This window comes from Argiope bruennichi, chromosome 5, assembly GCF_947563725.1.
Source record: "Argiope bruennichi chromosome 5, qqArgBrue1.1, whole genome shotgun sequence".
Classification (NCBI taxonomy): Eukaryota; Metazoa; Arthropoda; class Arachnida; order Araneae; family Araneidae; genus Argiope; species Argiope bruennichi.
This window is the reverse complement of record NC_079155.1, coordinates 26,467,655-26,489,300: the sequence shown is the minus strand read 5'-3', so window position 1 is coordinate 26,489,300 and position 21,646 is coordinate 26,467,655. Positions and strand designations below refer to the sequence as shown.

Genomic DNA, 21,646 nt, shown 5'->3' with positions numbered 1-21,646 from the left:
CATACTTAACAATTTGGAAGCAAATAAAATAATGTTTTTTTTAATCATAAAGCGTTAAACTTTATTATTATTATTATTATTATTTTTTTTTTTGAAAAATAAAGTTTTCGATCCTTTCTCAGTCTAGTGCACTAGACAGTTGTCTAGTCTGCCAAGAAGGAAATCGTCCACTATGCAACATTGCTTCGCATAATAAGATTACTTTAAAAACTTCAACAATCTTCATATAGCACGGGTTTTATCATTACGCTGTTTGAATGTAATAAGTAGTTTTAATATGTTATGTACCACTATATCATTCATAGAATTTTTATTTTTTGAAAATTTAATAATTTGGAAGTACGAAAGATAAAATCTTCTTGAAAGGATCGACTTCGACCTACTTTCAGTCTAGTCCTCTAGGCAGTTGTATAGTTTACCCAGATGGAAATTGGTCACTTTGCAACATAACGACAGTTGTCACATAATAAGATTATTTTAAAAACTTCAACAATCTTCATATAGCACGGGTTTTATCATTACGCTGTTTGAATGTAATAAGCAGTTTTAATATGTTATGTACCACTATATCATTCATAGAATTTTTATTTTTTGAAAATTTAATAATTTGGAAGTACGAAAGATAAAATCTTCTTGAAAGGATCGACTTCGACCTACTTTCAGTCTAGTCCTCTAGGCAGTTGTATAGTTTACCCAGATGGAAATTGGTCACTTTGCAACATAACGACAGTTGTCACATAATAAGATTATTTTAAAAACTTCAACAATCTTCATATAGCACGGGTTTTATCATTACGCTGTTTGAATGTAATAAGCAGTTTTAATATGTTATGTACCACTATATCATTCATAGAATTTTTATTTTTTGAAAATTTAATAATTTGGAAGTACGAAAGATAAAATTTCTTGAAAGGATTGACTTCGACCTACTTTCAGTCTAGTCCTCTAGGCAGTTGTACAGTTTACCCAGATGGAAATTGGTCACTTTGCAACATAACGACAGTTGTCATATAATAAGATTATTTTAAAAACTTCAACAATCTTCATATAGTACGGATTTTATCATTACGCTGTTTGAATATAATAAGTAGTTTTAATATGTTAAGTACCACTATATCATTCATAGAATTTTTATTTTTTATAGATTTAATAATTTGGAAGTAAGAAAGATAAAATCTTCTTGAATCGACCGACTTCGATCTATTTTTAGTCTAGTCCTCTAGGCAGTTGTCTAGTTTGCCTAGATGGAAATTGGTCACTTTGCAACATAACGATAGTTGTCACATAATAAGATTATTTTAAAAACTTCGGCAACCTTCATATAGCACGGATTTTATGATTGCACAGTTTGAATGTGAGAAGTAGGTTTAATGTGTTAAATATAAATGCGCCATTCGTACAATTTTTATTTTTTGTAAATTTAACAATTTGGAAGCAAGAAAAATAAAGCTGTTTTTTTTTTGTTTTTTTAATCGACATGCTTGGGCCCACATTCAGTTTAGTCTGCCTAGATGGAAATCGGCCATTATGCAACATAGCGATAATCCTCACACAATAAAATGACTTAAAAACTTTGGTAATCTTCGTATGTCACTGATTTTATCATTACAATGTTTGAATATGATAATTAGTTTTAAAATGTTAAGTTGTAATGTGCCATTTATAGAATTTTTATTTTTTACAAATTTAATAATTTGGAAGCAAAAATAAATAAATAAATGAATGAATAAAATAAAGTTTTTTTTTTAATCTACCTACTTTCGCCATCTTTCAGTTTAATGCTCTAGGCAATTATCTATTCTGCCTACATGGAAATCGACCATTATGCAACATTGCGCCACATAATAAGATTATTCTTAAAACATCGACAATCTTCATATAGAGCGTATTTTATCATTACACTGTTTAAATTTGATGAGTATTTTTAATATGTTAAATAGTAAAATGTCATTCAGATATATTTTTTGCATATTTATTGATTTGGAAGCAAGAAAAATAAAAATTTTTTATCGATCTACTTCGACTCACACTCCCTTACACCGTAGGCAGCTGCGTAGTTGGAAATCCACCACTATGCAACATTGCAACAGCCGTCACATAGCAAGATTGTTTTAAAAACTTCGATGATCTTTATATTGCTTGGATTGTATCATTAAATATGTTTAGAAGTTTTAATGTTTTAAATGCGATAAGTAATCTAGATTCTGCATAATATTGCTGATTCATTTCGATATAAAAGAAAATCTGATACACATAAATCTTTTGATCTCATATACCATTGCATGAGAAAAGTAAGTGATTTTGTCTGATATTATTACGACGTCCCTATTTTAATATGAACGTTGACTTTGCTAAGTGTAAGAAAAAAAAAGTTCATGTTCCGCATGCCAATTACCCCCGCTTGGTCATCCAAATACACGGATAATCGGGAATTAATTGCATTTAACACTTTTATAATAAATAATGAATTATTACGAAGCATATAAACAGAAAGAAATTTTAATAAATAAAAAGATTGACTCATCTTTATTCAACAACGAAATCTTCGAGGGAAAAAAAAGAGACTTATAAATTTATTTTTGTTTACGATATTCCTTAACTAATTATGTAGAAATAAAAACGATGTTTCTGAATATTTAATTTTGTCTTCGAATAAACCAAAATTTGAATTAAAAGCGACTTTTTAACATTACCAATCGACCTAATTATCGAAGAATTACCTAATTATCGACGAATTCGATTTAAAATTATCCAAATTAGCCAAATGCTACTGTATTTAACAGAAAACATCATGGCTTATAAACGACTTTTTTGAAAATTTAATTTTATCTCCAAATTAACTGTAATAATTTCGAATTTAGGATGCTTTTTTAACATTATGCATTTCAAATTATCAAAGAAATTTTTTTTATTGTAGACGAATTTTTAATATTAACCTATTAGCACAAGATGTCTTACACCACTGTTACGAAATTTTCACGATACTCTCCAGCTTTTAGAATTTCGAATAATATCGTAGAGATGCTGTATAATATCTTGTGCTAATAGAGTAAGTAAGCAGTTCAAACAATCAAAAGAAAATTCTAATTATCGACGAATTCGAATTAAAATTATCCATATCTGTCGAACGTTACTGTATTTAATGGGAATCATCATGGCTTATAAATGATGTTTCTGAATATTTAATTTTGTCTTCAAATTAACTACAATAATTTTGAATTCAAGATACTTTTCTAACATTATTCAATTCAAGTAATCAAAGAAAAATTCTTATTATAGACAATTTTTTTTATGTTACTCTATTAACATAAAATGCCCTGCACCACTATTGTGACATCGTCACGATACTATTCAGCTTTTAAAAAATCGAATAATATCATAGAGATGCTGTATAATATTTTATGCTAACAGAGTAAACTGTTCAAACAATCAATGAAAAAATCCTAATTATCGACGAATTCGAATTAAAATTATCCAAATACTCCAGTATTTAACAGGAATTATTATGGCTTATAAACAATGCTTCAGAATATTTAATGTTATCTTCAAATTAATTAAATAATTCGGAATTTAAGATGTTTTTTAATATTATACAATTTAAGTAATAAAAAAATTCTTATTACAGACGATTTTTCAATATTGCCCTATTAGCGCAAAATGCCCCACATCAATATTAAGGTACCTTCTCGATATTGTCCGACTTTCAGAAAATCGAAAAACATCGTAGAATCTTATGCTAATAGTGTATGTAGTTCTAACAATCAAAGAAAAATTCTAATTATCGACGAAATTGAATTAAAAAAACATCCAAATTATTCTGTAAATATTAATTAATCCTGACTTAAAATGGCATCTTAAACGATGTTTATAAAATTGATACTTCTGAATAATTCGCTTTGACATTGAATTAATTCGAGTAATTCGGTCAAATTCGAATTAAGCTAATTCGAATTATAGACGATTTTTCAACATTCTACAATTCATGCAGTCAAAGAAAAATATAAACTGCCGATAGATGCGAATGAAAAATATCCGAATTAACCAAATACAACTGAATTTTTCCTGAATCATCATCTCTTTTGGAATTCCATTTACAAAAATGATCTGCAATTCATACAAATGTCAACACGTGTGGTTGGAATCAAAGTCACGTTTTGTAGGGAAGAAAAAAAATCTTTATATAAAACCCATTTAATATGCGAGACATGTTATAATTTTTTTATGCCAGAACTCATTGTTTGAAGAAGTTAATGGCTGTGTTGTTCTCCACTGCCTAAAGGTAAAAAGTTTCCGAATAAACAGCTAAAAATATATTTGTTCAAAAAGGATGAATAAAGATGATTACTTATTCTTTAGAAAGTTGTTTTTCTTTGTGTTTTCGTCTCAGAAATTTTTTTTTTATGACAACAAAATACATCAAAAACGCGTGGGAAGTTCGAATCTATTGATATACTTTTAGAAGACGCAGTACCGATTTCACCCACATAGGTAACTCGAACAAAGGCGAAAACAAAATCGAGAAAATTGCCACTTTCGCGACGGCAGCGACATCTATTAGCCGGCGGTGGAAATAACAAGTAGCAACCTTGAATCTTAAAATAGAAATTGGGCGTTTCTCGACACAGCTATCAACCAATCAACGATGACCGAGTGTGATCGTCAAAAAGAAATAAAAATCTTGAAACTAAGGTTGGGTGAGGGGAGGGGGGAGTGCATAGTACTGCTTGAAATTGGGAGGGAAGCGAAGTGAAAGACGGGGAGCAAGAAAATAAAAGCGAATTGGAAGGGGAAATAATGGTATGAAAAGGGTGTGACAAAGGAGCATCAGAATAAAAATAATAAAAAAAAATCCTGAGGTGTTTTATCAAGTAGAACCATAGCTACTTATGACGAATCTGTAGCAATGAGTCACCAACACTTGTGACTCATTGTCACTATACAGTACTGAACATTCTATGGAGGAAATGAGTGGGTTCATGACAAAATTGATGCCCTAACAAATGTTTAATAAAATGAAGGGAGTTCTTCCGAAACTTCCTCACACTCCCCTTGATAAAATGTATGCCCCCCCCCCCGCCTTCCCCTCGTATTAAAATTGTGGATTTTAAGCTAAGCTCTCAACGCAATAACTGCTCAAATTTTTATTTTCAAAATCCCGCACATGAACATTTTATACTTGGTAGTATAGTGAAGAAAAGTGAGTATGAATTTTGGATAACCACCTCTTTTCGGTTTTTGCTGACCGATTGAAAACAGAATTTGACATAAAATTATAATTTTAGTCATAAGATAAATTTTAGTTCATCTAAGTCTTCTAGTTATGATGCTTGTAAGCATGGCAGTGCACAGAACGGCACACGATCAGTCCTTGGATTTATTAAAATAAAAGTAATAATAATAATAATATGCATTATTAATTTAAATGCTAAACCTGTGCACCAAACTTTATTCTTCTTATTCTTTGCTTTTGTAAATATCATGTACCAGGACAGACAGACTTCCTAAAAATGATTTTTACCTTCAAAATTTGTTAAAAATTTACAAATGTGACGTAAGGATCTCATATGTAAATTTCATTCATTGAGTCTAAAGCGATTAAGAGCTATTGTGTTTACAAACGATAAAATCCCCCCCCCAAAAAAAACCAAGAGTGAAGGGAGGAATCAGGGAGGTCTGAAATATGGAAGTTTGCCAAATTCTCGAGTTATTACTTTATTTATTTATTTATTTGAAGATTCTTTGTAATCTGCATATAAAAAAAGCAAAAATTCAAAAAAATTCCCTGGGTCATTTAATAGGAAAATTTACAAATTACTGAAAGAAATGTAAGCAAAGTAGACAATAAATGATGGTAAACTAGACATTAGGTCTTATTTTAGGTCTGAAATGTTGAGATTCTCCAAAATATTGGGTTCAATTTTTTTAATGAGAGTATGAGAAAATAAAAATTGGCGAAATCGGTTCAGTGATTTTTAAAGCTTCAATTTTAGGTCTGAAATGATAGAGATTCTCCAAAATCTTGGGTTCGAATTTTTTTGACGAGAGTACGAGAAAATAAAAATTGGCGAAATCGGTTCAGTGATTATTAAAGCTTTAATATAATTTTTCTTTCATAGTGCAAAAGAATTGTTACTCACCCGACAATAGCAATGTGAGAGAACGCCAGAAGAGAAATTTATCGATAAACACTATTCATAGCTCTCCGTCTGCTCCAACTGTGAGTATTTTGTAGCATTCCCCGACTCAAAATCTGGAAGAAAGACAAGTTAGTCAGATATATGTTGGATTGAACAAAATACAATAATGTTAAAGCAAACTTAATAATTATGTTATACACAAGCTAATTCAAAGTAATTACACCAATTACGAATGACTCTGTAAACAAAGATAAGAAGGAAGAAAATTTTGAACGTAATACGGATGGTAGTTAATATGATTCCTCTATGCAACTTCTCTTGGTCAAATGGGTAACATAATTCAGTAAAATAATATATAAAACAGTAATTATAATATTCAGTAAAAATATGTTTGATCGAACAACGTACAACAATGAAATAAACTTACTTAATAATTATGTTATATACAAGCTAATTCAAAGTAATTACACCAATTACGAATGACTCTGTAAACAAAGATAAGAAGGAAGAAAATTTTGAACGTAATACGGATGGTAGTTAATATGATTTCTCTATGCAACTTCTCTTGGTCAAATGGGTAACATAATTCAGTAAAATAATATATAAAACAGTAATTATAATATTCAGTAAAAATATGTTTGATTGAACAACATACAACAGTGAAATAAATTTACTTAATAATTATGTTATATACAAGCTAATTCAAAATAATCGCACCAATTGCGAATGACTTTGACTTCTTTCTAAACAAAGACAGGAAGGGAGAAGATTTTGATCACAATCCAGATGGAAGTTAGTATGATTCCTCTATGTAATTTCTTTCATATCACAGAATTAATTAATAAGAGAATTAATTTATTTCTCTGTTCAAGTGGTCAACATTATTCAGTAAAATAATATATAAAATATAATATTCAGTAAAAAATATATTTGACTGGACACCATGCAATAATAATAAAAATATACATAATAATTATGCTATACGCAAGCTAATTCAAAATAAATGCACCAATTACGAATGACTCTGATTTCTTTGTAAACAAAAATCAGAAGAGAGAAAAATTTCAATAGAATACAGAATGTAGTTAGTTTAGTTCCTTTATATAATTTCCTCGTTCAAGTGCGTAACATAATTAAAATGTAGTAAAAAGGGTTTTAGTATATATCCAGTAAAAAGAGATATTTTATAAAAAATTCATTATACTTTTCATTGAAAAATAAAGAAACAAAATTAGAATTAATAAACAAAAGTCAGAAGAGAAGAAATTTTCAACAGGATAAAGATGGAAGCTAGTTTAATTACTCTATGTAATTTCCCTTTGGTCGAACGCGCAATATAATTCAGGAAAAATATAAAATAAAATAATATATACAATAATAAATGTAATATTTAGTTCAAATATGATTGATTGGACAACATACAATAATACAAAAACATACATAATATTTACGTTATATACAAGCTAATTCAAAATAAATGCACCAATTATAAATGACTCTGACTTCTTTGTAAACAAAGAGAGGAAGAAATTATAAATTTGTAACAAAGAGATTTGTAACCAAAGATAGGGAAGAAATTTTGAACCCAGCACAGATAGAAGTTAGTTTAGTTCCTCTATGTAATTTCTCCTAGGTCAAAAGCGAAACATACTGGTAAGGAAAGATATTTCATAGAAGTTCTTTATACTTTTCATTGAAAAATAAGTAAAATAAATAAGGCAATATATTAGCAATATTTTATATTAGAATATAACAATATGTTGATTTATAAAAGGTATTAAATTTTAAATATCCAATCGATGAAATACAAATAAACAAATACAAATGATACAAACAATGAAAAATGAAATTATAATTCGAATACATTTTAATTTTGTTTCAAAAGCAAGGATGATTACAGAAGAAGGTTCAAAAAGAGGAAAGTAAAACCAGGAAGAGAAAATTCCGGAAGTAAATAGAACGGAAATTAGAATGCAAGATAAAATAATTGAGATTACATGTTGTATTTGCGTAAAAATGGGTAGAAGAAGACAAAAATTTTTATTCTTTACAAACTTGTAGAACAAAATATAAATAAAAATACTTCCTTTAATTTTTTAAAATTATAATTAATTTAATTGTTTAACTAGTTTAACAGTAATAGCCGATTTTAATTCATGGAATAAAAGAAAACGTAGAACTTTTTCTTCCGTTGATAGTATTTCGATAAAAACTGAATATAAATTACATTTCCCTTATTAGTTGCTCTTACTACCAAATTAAATGGTGTCTTCCGTTCATTAAATGTTCTATAGATACATGTGAATTATGTGTAGCTTTTGTATTAACTTTTGATATCATTAATGATTTAACTTTTACTTTTAGTTTTGAGAATCCATATTTTATAGCACATATTGAACACGGGTGAGACGGTGAAAAGATTGATGAAGAAACAGTAAGGAAATCAATTTTATTAGTGCATTAAGAAATCGAATTTTTTCCTTATTACTTTTCTACTTTTTAGTCCGTAACTTATAATTCATTATTTTAAATTTTGAGGAAAACCTTGAGATCACTTTTTTTTTACAAATTCACAACCATATTTTGGCAATGGTATGGAATAAGTTTAATTAAATTAATCAATTAATTGATAATTAATATTTAAAAATATTAAAACACTGTATTGACAGTGAGAATACATCAATATACAAAATTTCAAATCTTCAACGGATGAGTTAAAAAAAAAAAGCCAATTACCATATTTTATTTTTACAATATTGAAACAAATAAAGCTAAATAAAAGTGTTTAAAAATACTCGATTGCAAATAAATAGAGCACAAATATTATATTTAAAAAAGGTCTCTAAAGCAAATTTTAGAGCAATTCAAATTTGAGATTGTAAGTGAGGTTTCAATTTTGAAAATGAATCGATTTTGTTTCTCTTAAGGCTGTTATTTTAAGCTTCTCGATTTAATATCAAATGTTGCTAAAGAAATTCTTATTACAGACATTTCATAAAACATTTCTTTCCTTTTTGTAAGAAAATATAGTAAGCATTCAAAAATTACTTAAAAATTAATTTAAAAAAATGTTTTTCGAAATGTTGCTAATATCTTTCATGGCCAGGAAGAGAAATATGCTGAGAAGCAAGTTTTATAGTATTGTATTCGTCAAAACCGGAAATACCAATCTCAGCACCAATTGCATATTCCGCAATTTTGATCGAAAAGTAACAACAAATGTTCTAAGATACGACAAATATTTTCTTCTCTCCCCTTTTGCAAACAATTATGAAATGAATTAAACAAATTGCTAATCCACGATTAACATCATTATTACACAAAATACTGCAATCGTCTTTCACTGCCAAGGTGAAATGTATGCTGAGAGGCATGCTTCACTGCATTTTAATTGTCGCAATCGGAGATGCCAATCTCAGCACTATCAGTCTTTTCTTCAAATTTGAATAAAAAGCATAGTAATGAATGTTTTAATTAAAGATATGTTTAATTCTCTTCCCTTTTGCAAACAATCATGTTTAACATTAAACAAATTCCTAATCCACGATTAACATCATTTTTACGTACTGCACTTATCTTTCACGACCAAGGTAAAATGTATGCTGTGAAGCATGTTTTACTGCATTTTACTGCATTTTAACTGCATTTTAACTGTAATCGGAGATGCCAATCTCAGCATCTTTAGCTGTTTCCGCAATTTTGATTGAAAAAAGTAGTAATAAATGTTTTAATTAAAATATGTTTTCTCCTCTCCCTTTCGCAAACCATCATGATTAACATTAAACAAATTTCTAATCCATGATTAACATCATTGTTACATAAATTACTACAATCGTCTTTCACGGCCAAGATAAAATGTATGCTGAAAAGCATGTTTTATAGCATTTTAATTGTCATAATCGGAGATGACAATCTCAGCGCCATCAATCTTTCCCGCAATTTTGATTGAAAAAAGTAGCAATAAATGCTTTAATTAAAGATATGTTTTCTTCTCTCCCAAATAATCATTATAAGAATTAAACAAATTGCTTATCCACGATTAACATCATTGTTACATAAACTACTACAATCGTCTTTCACGGCCAAGATAAAATGTATGCTGAGAAGCATGTTTTACAGCATTTTAACATAATCGGAGATGATAACCTCAGCATTTTTAGCTGTTTCCGCAATTTTGATTGAAAAAAGTAGCCATAAATGTTTTAATTAAAATATGTTTTCTCCTCTCCCTTTTGCAAACAATCATGATTAACATTAAACAAATTTATAATCCAAGATTAACATCATTGTTACATAAATTACTGCAATCGTCTTTTACGGACAAGATAAAATGTATGCTGAGAAACATGTTTTACAGCATTTTAATTGTCATAATAGGAGATGACAATCTCAGCACCATCAATATTTCCCGCGATTTTGATTGAAAAAGTAGCAATAAATGCTTTAATTAAAAATATGTTTTCTTCTCTCCCAAATAATCATTATAAGCATTAAACAAATTGCTAATCCACGATTAACATCATTGTTACACAATTTACTGCAATCGTCTTTCAAGGCCAAGGTAAAATGTATATTGAACTGTTTTACAGCATTTTTATTGTTATAATCGGAGATGACAATCTCAGCACCATCAATCTTATAACCTTTAGGTTAATAATCTTATAATGATACAAAGATAATGAGTGGAGCGACGGATTGTAAACTTTCTATAAATCGTTCTAACCAAGAACACATTTGTCCCTTGTAAGACATTTAATATTCGGAATATATTTTTCCCTCCTATGAAGAAAAATAAATTCCCGGCAAAGTATTTTAAAATTTGCCCAAACATTGGAATAGACCGCTACATTTCAATATTTTTTTATATGCATTATTGTAATATCCTGAATATTTCATCATTATTTCATCTGAATATTCAATGAATTATTCATCTGAATATTTCATCATTTCATTATTTTAATATGTTGAAATATTTCATCACGCTTGAATAAAATTTTTATTCAAATAATGCACTAGACATGCGCTGACATTAAATAAAAGACACTGAAATTTATTAATGAAATCAAAAAATTTTAATTTTATTTTCAAGAGTTTGAAAAATAAGAAGCCCTACTAGCAAAAAATATTTTGCGATATCTCCACAATGCTGTTTGACTTCCTGAATATCAAAGAATATCGTGAAGATATCATAACAATATTCTTAGATATTTTGTACTAATAAGGAAGTTAACCAATTAAATCAAAAAAATATAATTTGAAACATAATCCATACTTTTAATCTTTTTAATTTTTTCTCCTTAAAATGTGAAGTCAAAATATTTAAAAATAGTAACTGCAGAAACGAATTAGAAATACTTTATTCTATCGCAATTTAATTCCTGTTCGACTTCCTGAATATCAAACAATATCGTGAAGATGTAACAATATTCTTAAATATTTTGTACTAATCAGGAAGTTAACCAATTAAATCAAAAAATATAATTTGAAACATAATCTATATTTTTAATTTTTTAACTTTTTTCTCCTTAAAATGTGAAGTCAAAGTATTTAAAAATAGTAACTGCACAAACGAATTAGAAATACTTTATTCTATCGCAATTTAATTCCTAAACTCAATTATTTAAAACTCTTTCGGCCATCTTCGTTCCTAACTGACGAATATTGGCTTTCATAGTTCCATTAGCAGCTCTTTGACCTAAACCTTTCAAACATAATTATGTGGATGGGCTTCATTTAATCATGATACAGAATTACTAAAGAGATGAAAGGTCTGAATTTAGCTTTTATACTTAATAATTGCGACATTTCTTTACTGTTTACCTTAACTTAGAAATTGCCTTGAAGTTAAGAATGTTTAATCTCGTACTTAACACCTATAATTCAATATTAAATTATTTGTTTTCGTGTTCATTCGAATTTTGTTATATAAACTTTTTATTTTTTACGAGTTTGTTTCAGATATCTTATTTAGATATATTTTTAATTTACTAAGATGGATTAAACATATAATCTCGATCGATTTTTATTTCTTTGGCTTTTTTTTCTATTTATTTAAGAGTCAAACAATTCAAAATAACATAATATTATATGTTTAGATTAATTTTTGATCATGATTTATTTTTTAAAAAATTTCTTATATATGAAATATGCGAAGATAAAGTATAATTATCACTAAAAATTCCGACCTCGAGATTTCGAGAATCTTACACCATTCAGACAGATCTAAATAATACATTTTTAGAACTATATCTATCTTTCTCTTTGTTTATGAATATAACTTAAAAATGCATTCTACCAGAGGGGCTAAATATGATTGAGTTCCTAAGATCATATTTATAAATTTCTGTCAAAATTTAAGTGACATCCGATAAAAGAAAGTCTACCTATCTTTCTATTCATAAGCATGTGCAGCTGCCTATTCTGCAAAGTGGCGGATTTTCAAACAGGCATAATAGGCAGCTACCTAGAATCGCTGGACTGAAGGGGACCGCAAACAGGATGGTTAAAATAACATTATTATTCTGTTGCCAAATAAATGAATTATGCAGTATAGAAATTTAACGAATTATGAAATAATGAGATAATATTAACATTTTGTCAAATATACTACTCAGGTTTTTATATCCACTTTTCTATTATTATTATTATTCCATCATTTCTATATATAAATATAATTAAATAATATTGTAGACAAATTGGAAATCGCGCAAACATGAGTCATAACAAATAAATAATTAATATATATATTTTTGCTATGCCATTAAAATAAAAATTAACCTAATTTAAATAATTAAAATGATAATTTAGTAAAACATATGAAATAAATAATGCTAAATAAAAGAAAAGATATATTTAATTATTAACATTATAATGAATCTTGCATGCAATATGTTTGACATATATTAAATAGAAAATCTCTTATATTAAGTTTATAAAAAAAAGAGTTTTTGATGAACATGTCATGCACCAAGCTTATTTGCACGGTGGTTGGTCTGCAGAAACTGGTCTCGAACCTAGAATCTGGGGAGAACGGAGCTGAGTTCTTATCCCCTGGCCACCACGTCCCTCTTGGAATATTTTCTATTAATCTATTTATATTAATATAACATATTTTCTATTTAATATATGTCAAAAATATTGCATGAAAAATTCATTATAAAGTTAATAAGTAGATAGATCTTTTTTTTAATTTAGCATTTTACGTTTATAATCTGTAACATAATTATTTTCGCTGATAAAAATTGTTGTAACTAAATTCGTTCATGTTTTGTTTTTATAAATTTATTCATAATAACACAATTCGTTGATCAGTTTATTCAGCAGAATAACGTGTGGAAGAATTCTCAATAAAATACTTACGCTTGATTACGGATCTAATAGTCCTTAATCAAAGTATATTTACATTTCAAATTTTGTTTCATGCATAACTTGCGCTATTTTAGAAGCCTTACATTTGTTCTGTTCATTGCGTTGTCCATTTACCAATACTATCTATCTATAATCTCATTCAAATCATCTTTTATCCCAGACAAGAAAATGTAAGACTTTAATTTGTTTTAATCTGTTTGCCGAATTGCAACATGTTCATAACACACACACACACACACACACACATATGAAAATATATGAAATTCAACACCGAAGTTTTTTTTTTCAGTGTTGAAAATAAATAAATGTTTTATCACACTTCAGTAAGGAATATATATATATATATATATATATATATATATATATATATATATATATATATATATATATATATATATATATATATATATATATATATATATATATATATATATATATATATATATATATATATATATATATATATATATACTCACATATATATATATATATGTGTGTGTGTGTGTGTGTGTGTGTAACATATTTCGGAATCCTGACGGCTCTTTAATATGTAATATTATTTGTTGTGAAGCATGATGCAGTTTTGAAGACAGTGAAGAGACTTTTTAATTTTTTAAAATTCTTTTTAATCCATCGGGAAAGCATAATTTTTTACAAGCAAAGACGCGGACATTGTGCGTCCGCCACAGCGCAGTACAAAAGCCAGAGTGGGGAAAAAGGGGCCGAAATAAATTATCTCTCGCCTTATATAACCTTAGATTTTGATAGGGAAAATATTTCTTCACAGTGCCAATGTATTAATAAGATTCTGATAGGGATTTCTGACACATGTCAATCACATGTAAGGGAAACACAGGGATCTTTTAAGAAAGAATGTGCTTACTGGACATTTTTACCCCTTCACGCCGAGCGTGTGAAAGTATCGGCGTTTAGCTGACTAAGCAATTTTATAAAGCTTCTCTTGAATTAATTAAGTAGAGAAAGTGGAATTGGATCACGAAATAAGAGAATATTTTAGAATGAAGTTACTATGGACTAAATTAAGATAAAATCTTGGAAATTAATTAAATTGAAATTAAAAGTTTAAAATATCATTACATATATATATATAAATTTATAAGGTGTGAGAAAAAATGTAAAGTAACAAAAATGATGCCATAGAAAAGAAAATTTGTGAATTTGCAGATGCAGTAAAAATCATTTTTGTGTCATAATATTTTATCATTTATCAATATTTCGATTAAATTTTAATAAATTCGAAATTTAATTTCGGTTTCAAAAATATTTGAATTTTCACTCCCATTTTAAAAATTATGTTTGTGTGAAATTTTGCAACTTTATATCAAAAGACTGACCGTGTAGAGCGTTAGCATACGCATGCTCAAAAATATGCACGCCTTATTATTAGCAGGTATTATATCTGACATCTTCAAAAAAAAACTGAAAAAATAAGGTAGATGTCATTTAATATTTTTATCACTTATCAAGGAAAAAAAACCCCAATATTTCTGTAAAATTTTCATAAATTCGAAATTTAATTCAGTTTTAAAAATACCGGAATTTTTATTCCCAAGCTAAAATTATATTTGAGAGAAACTTCATAACTTTAGATCAATTGATCGACCCTATAGAGCACGAGCAAAGACATGCTCAAAAATATGCACACTTTCTTATTTTTTTATCAAATATTACATCTGACATTTTGAAAAAAAATTTCTGGTGCTCAAAAATATACACACTTTCTTATTATTATCAGATATTATATCCAACATTTTGAGAAAAAAAATTACGCATGCTCAAAAGTAAGCACACTTTCTTATTATTATCAGATATTATATCTGACATTTAAAAAAAATAACAGAAAGAAAAAGGCGAGATGTCATTTGAAAATATATATAATAGTTTTATATGCAGATAAGCACTCATTTTTCCATGTGCAAAAATTATTTGCACATCTTATGCAGAACATAATATCACTAACACATTTTTCATTTCTTTTTTATTGATCAAAAATAGTACACTCTCGATTACATAAAACCAAATCTATCCTATGAATTACAATAATACAGCGATTGCACGAGCAGTTAAATCCCTTAAACAGTCCCCCCTCCCCCACCCCACTGCTCCACTTGTTGATTTCAAGAGAAATCCAAAAGCTGCCTCTGTCAGCTCTGCAGCAAATTAATTTAAATATTCTCCCTAAGATAAATAATGTATGAGCTCGCTGTACCACAAACTTGTTGCGCCCCTATCTCAGCCTTCAAAATGTTCCAGGGATGCATGAGCTCCTAGGAGAAGCTCGAAATAGGGCATCCTGGGAACAGGAACCTGACCTTGGGGCTGCAAAAGCCCCTGACAGCCCCGAGATCTCAAAATAGTAACTATTATCTCCGGACTTCCCCGGACACGCGCTGGTCCGGTAGTCCGGCGTCTGCGCACATCCTCCTTTTCCCGCTGCAAGCTTCCCTCTTTCAAGGTTTAAATATAGCAGCTCGCCTCGTGACGTCGGTGTCCGGCAAAGGAATAAACAAATAATGCGTCACGAGGTGCAAGAAATGTCTGGAAATCGGAAAAAAAATCCGCCATTTTTTTCCCCCATTTATCGAGTTTTTAACAAGTTGGGGAATTGATTTGACATGATTTGGTGAGGTTTTGGGAGGTAAAAGGATGTTTTAGCTCCGCTGCGCCAAATGATAAATTTTTCGATTGGGTAAGAAGAAATTTCAGCAATACTTCTTTCTGTTGATTAATCAATAAAAAGAGATGGATGTGCCATGAATTATGGATTTCTTGAACATGATAATGTATATAGGTTAGATATTATCTGTAAATTGAATAAAGCGATATGCTTGATAAAATAAATAATTCAAAATGCCAGGCAGGATGTTGTATCTCCATTTACAAAATACGGTTCAAAGTTATTTTGGGGTTGTAGATATTCGCTAAATGAGGGATTTTCAAAATTTTAATTAAATTTTCGACTCATTTAAACTTAATTGAAATTTTTATCGCTTTCGATTTAATAGTTTCGAAGTATATTACCACATAAAAACCATTTTTAGACAATTTCAAAATTTAAAAAGTCATTTTTCAAGTGTAGCAATTCTAGTTACACGCAATTTTTATTTAATAAATTTTTCAAAAAAATGTCTGAGTTAAACTAAAGTTAACTTAGTTTAAAACTTTCTAACGATGATTTTTACTGGTGTAATAAAATTCTAAATAATTTTATTTAGTATATTCATGTTTTAATCATCAAATAATCGTTATACAAAGTTAAAGTTATTTTTGGTTTGTAGATATTTGCTAAATAAGGGATTTTTCAACATTTTAATTAAATTTTTGACTAATTTCTAATTATTTGAATTTTTAATGTTTTCGATTTAATAGTTTCAGAGCATATTATCACAAAAAAACTATCTTTAGTATTCTTTAGAATTCAAAATATTATTTTTCAGCTGTACAAATTTTAGTCAAACGTTATTTTTGTTTAATAAATTTTACAAAATAATTTTTTAGTTAAACTAAAGTAAATTTAGTTTAAAATTAAGTTTGCACAAATTTTAATAATGGTTTTTACTATTGTAATAAAATTACAAATAATTTTATTTCATACTTATTTTTTAATCTTTAAGACTTACTGCCCTGCTTCCGTCTATAAGATGATAAGGTATGGTAAGAACGATTCTTGTTCCGAACAGAATTCTCACTTTAAATGATGATGCATTTTGAAATGTTATCATCATTTAAAGAGAAAAAAAAAACATTATTCTTTCTTTAAAATGATAATGCTCTTAAACTGTCATTTTTTTTAATAAAGTGCATGATTTAAAATTCGTTATTACAGAAAGTAATGGCTGATGCAATCAAGCCAGTTAAAAACAGGACAGATGAATCGAAACAAAAACATTCATACTACTATGTACATAAATTTATTTAAAAATTCTTAAACTTCGAACTAAAGGTTCGAAGTTTAAGATTTTTTAAATAAATTTAAATTGATGAATTTAGTTCAATTCAATTCATTTTTGGTACAATTGCTTTTGAGATTTTCTGCAATGTATTACTCGCTTCCTACTACAAATTTTAACCTTTAAATGCTGAGCTCTTCCTTTAATCAAAATACCCAAGTTTTTCTTCAAAAATATTATGACAGTAAGATTGAAGCTCTAATACCTGTTGTTACCAATAGAATGTGTAAAGAAAATGTCATTAATTCAAATTACAATATGAACTTGAAAGTATAAGCACTGATGAACAATAAAAAACTTAATTAATATTTCTATTTATGATTTTATGTCTATTTTAATTTGTTTCTTTGATTGAGAACACTATATTTTATTCTGAAATGTTGCATTAAAGATCAACTTCCAATTGCTCTTTCTATTCTTTTTGTGAATGATTGCAATATCTCTATAAAGCATCAAGAATAAAATTTGCTATACAATATGTACTGTAGCCTAAAGTGTAAATACATGTTAAATTTTCATTCCAATCTATGTAACTTGAAACATTCAAATGCATATACAATTCCATCGTACAAATTAGACTATGAATCACAAAATTCGTTACATCTTGCAACTCTGGTATTATAGCTTCTTGTATGATTTGTTGCGGGGTTACTGGTTTTTCTAAAAAGAAATCAACAAATTGTACAGTTTATGAGAAAGTGATGGAGGGGTACTTCCTCATGTTCATAGATATCAAGGTTTAGATGTCTGTTTTGAATTTCATCAGCTTTCAAATTTCATATTTTGAATTTATAAATAATATTCATATGGTATTAAATTTGTTTTTTCATAATTTACTTTCTTAAAGAATATTCACTTCTACCTTTCGACTTGCTCTGCCGGAAAGAGAATATGCAATTTGTACCTCTTTTCATTCACCGTATTGTAAAGAATCTAGTTGCATTTTGCACCTGTCTCTCATCGTATAATGAAGAGTAGAGTATGTAGTTTGTATCTCTTTCCATTAAACTCATAATGAAGTGCATAGTATGCATTTTGTATCTCTTCTTGTTCATTGTACAATGAAGAGTAAAGTATGCATTTTGTACTTCTTCTTGTTCATTGTACATTGAAAAGTAAAGTATGCATTTTGTACATCTTTTCATTCATTATTCAGTGAAGTGTATAACATGTATTTCGTACTTCTTCCCACTCATAGTATTTTGAAGAGTAGAAAATGTATTTTTATACCTCTTCTCATTCATCATGTGGTTCATGTGGTAAAGAATCTATTGCGCATTTTGTACTTTTCGCTCACCGTTTAATGAAGAATAGAGTATGCATTATGTACCTCTTTCCATACAACATACAATGAAATGCAAAGCATGCACTTTGAACCTTTTCTCGTTTATAGAACAGTGAAGAGTAAGGTATGCATTTAACCTCTTTTTATTCATCGTAAATGAAGAGTAGAATATGAATTTTGTACCTCTTCTCATTCATCTTGTGGTAAAGAATCTAGTGGGCATTTTGTACTCTTTCTCATTTACTGTATAGTGAAGAGTAGAGTATGCAATTTGTACTCCTTCTCATTTACTGTATAATGAAGAGTAGAGTATGCATTTTGTATCTCTTTTCATTCAACGTACAATGAAATGCAAAGCATGCACTTTGTACCTTTTCTCGTTCATAGAACAGTGAAGAGTAAAGTATGCATTTTGTACCTCTTTTTATTCATCGTACAATGAAGTGTAAAATATGAATTTTGTACTGCTCATTCATCGTAGTGGGCATTTTGTGGGAATCTAGTGGGCATTTTGTACTCCTTCTCATTTACTGTATAGTGAAGAGTAGAGTATGTATTTTGTACTCCTTCTCATTTACTGTATAGTGAAGAATAGAGTGTGTAATTTGTACCCCTTCTCGTTCATTGTACAGTGAAGAGTAGAGCATGCATTTTGTATCTCTTTTTATTCATCGTACAGGGAAGAGTAAAGTATGCATTTTGTATCTCTTTTCATTTACTGTATAGTGAAGTGCATAATATGCATTCTGTACCTCTTTTCATTCATCGTACAGTGGAATGCAGAATATGCATTTTTTATTTCTTATCGTTTATCGCTGAGGGAAGAGTCGAATGCGCCTTTTGTACTTTTTTGATAATTTATGATCCAAAATTTGGCATTAATCTACAATTGGAGCTGCAAGACCAATTACAGCTTTTCATTTATCCATCTTATCGTATTTTTAAATCGCAATAATGAGATACGGTTTTCGCAAATACACCAATAAACAAATATAATACCAAAAATGGTTTTCTTGGACTTATACAGCTATAAAACATCGATACTCATCAGAGTCACAAGGTTGTATGTTTTGACGATATTTTCTTTTTGCATACAGGATAAAAAATGAAATCAAACTTCCATCTGGCGCTTTAGGTGTATGAGTAATTTGGCTGGGGTAGCCTTTTGGTAGCAAATTAAACATCTTCCGTCTTAAGAAGAAGAAAAAAATAAGCTTAAGTAGAGCGGAGTGGGGCCGTTGCTCCAGCATCGCACAAAAGCTGGTAATTTAATTGCTTCATCTGTATAAATAGATGGCTAATGGCATGAGAAGGCGGCGGGGTTTCGGTTCCCTTTTATATATACGGACCATTATTTTTTCGCGCCTTATTATCCATTGTCAGGGATGGGTCTTGAACTTTACCTATAAATATTATAACTCTTTTCACCGAAGGAGCAGCATTCGTTTTTCCCTGTCGTTCCTTGTTAAATTCTGTGGAAAACGCAACAGCAGCAGAGGTTGGAAGAAAAGTAGATTGCTCTTAATTTTATAGATGAGAGTCTTAACATGTTAATACTTATATTTATGCTATCTATGAATTGAGTCACAAAGTTTATTTTATTTGGGAATTGAATTATGCCTTATATACTATCATAATATTTATATGCTTTATTTAATACATACTATACATATCTTTAGTTTCTCTATTTGTAAACTGAGGGATTAGCAAATGGTTCTTAGAATCCGGCATTCCGTTAGACTTAAAACAACCAAATTTCGTATTTAGGTACTTCTTCGTTAGAGGGTCGTTACAATGGAATTTTCGAAATTTTTATTAGATTTATAAGTAATTTAAAATTAATCAAGAGTTTAACAATTTTTCAATAAATCGGAAAGGTGTATTAAATGATAGCTTTTTTACAGAATTATAAAATTTAAAAAATATTTTTTCAATTATATACTATTTCTATTTCAGTGTAGCTTTTTGATAAATTTAATAAACTTAAATGCAATATGTAACAATGCCTTATGTATGTTATGCTGAAATTTCTATCATTATCATTTGATGAAATTTTTTTTAACCTTATGTCTTGGCCAAGGTTAAAGAATAGGATAAAAAATTACTCTCCCCGAACGGGAATAATAAATAATAATTTACATTTTTACTTTTGTTAATTTGAGAATGTTTAAATCTGGCATTCCTTCTGTAAACGGCATGACGGAACATTAGTTATCCACAGACAGGTATTTTTCAGTTAGCCGCTCGCAAGTGAAAAGTCGCCAAATAATTTAGACTTGTGCTAAAAAAATGTCGCCAAAAAGTTTTCGCATTAGGTTGGCGATTAGGTTAGATACTGGCGACATTTTTTTTGCGCAAGTCTAAATTATTTGGCGACTTTTTGCTTGGGCCCGCCTAATCTCAAAGTACCCAAAATTAAAACATTTATCAAGCTGCAATATTACTGTTTCGCAATCATTTTTTTAAAAAAACAAATCCTTTAAATGATGAATTTTTGGGAAATATTTACATAGCTACTTTTTAGTACTGTTTCAGCACTAAAAATTGTTATACAAAACTTGTTGCATACAACATTCATCGATGAGTGCAATCAAGACAAAGATAAACAAATCAAGCTTAAGGAATTGTCATCCTACGATATTTTGGACTATAATTTCGAAATTCCTAATTTTTAGTATGCATAATCTAATACCACTTAACAGGAATGTCTGATCAAAACTTACATTCTAAGTGTTATTCATCTTCTCACATTCGCCTAACCTTGTTAACCTTGAGAAAGAAGGTTAAACTCTTGTTAGATTTAGCTCAAAATTTGCTAGATGTCTATTCTACATATTTTAAGCCTGTGCACTGAATTTAATTTATCTAGCTCTCTTCACTTCGTA

General features: G+C 28.7%; 1 protein-coding gene across 2 annotated transcripts in view; it reads right to left on the bottom strand.

The window, feature by feature from the left end:
• The window catches only part of LOC129968525 (histone deacetylase 4-like), a 273,174-nt gene that overhangs the window by 219,790 nt on the left and 31,738 nt on the right, over window positions 1–21,646 (bottom strand). For both annotated transcript variants that reach the window (XM_056082508.1, XM_056082509.1), the window contains exon 2: window positions 6,138–6,250. The gene's annotated coding sequence lies outside the window, so the exon portion shown is untranslated. The remainder of the gene's footprint in view (window positions 1–6,137; window positions 6,251–21,646) is intronic.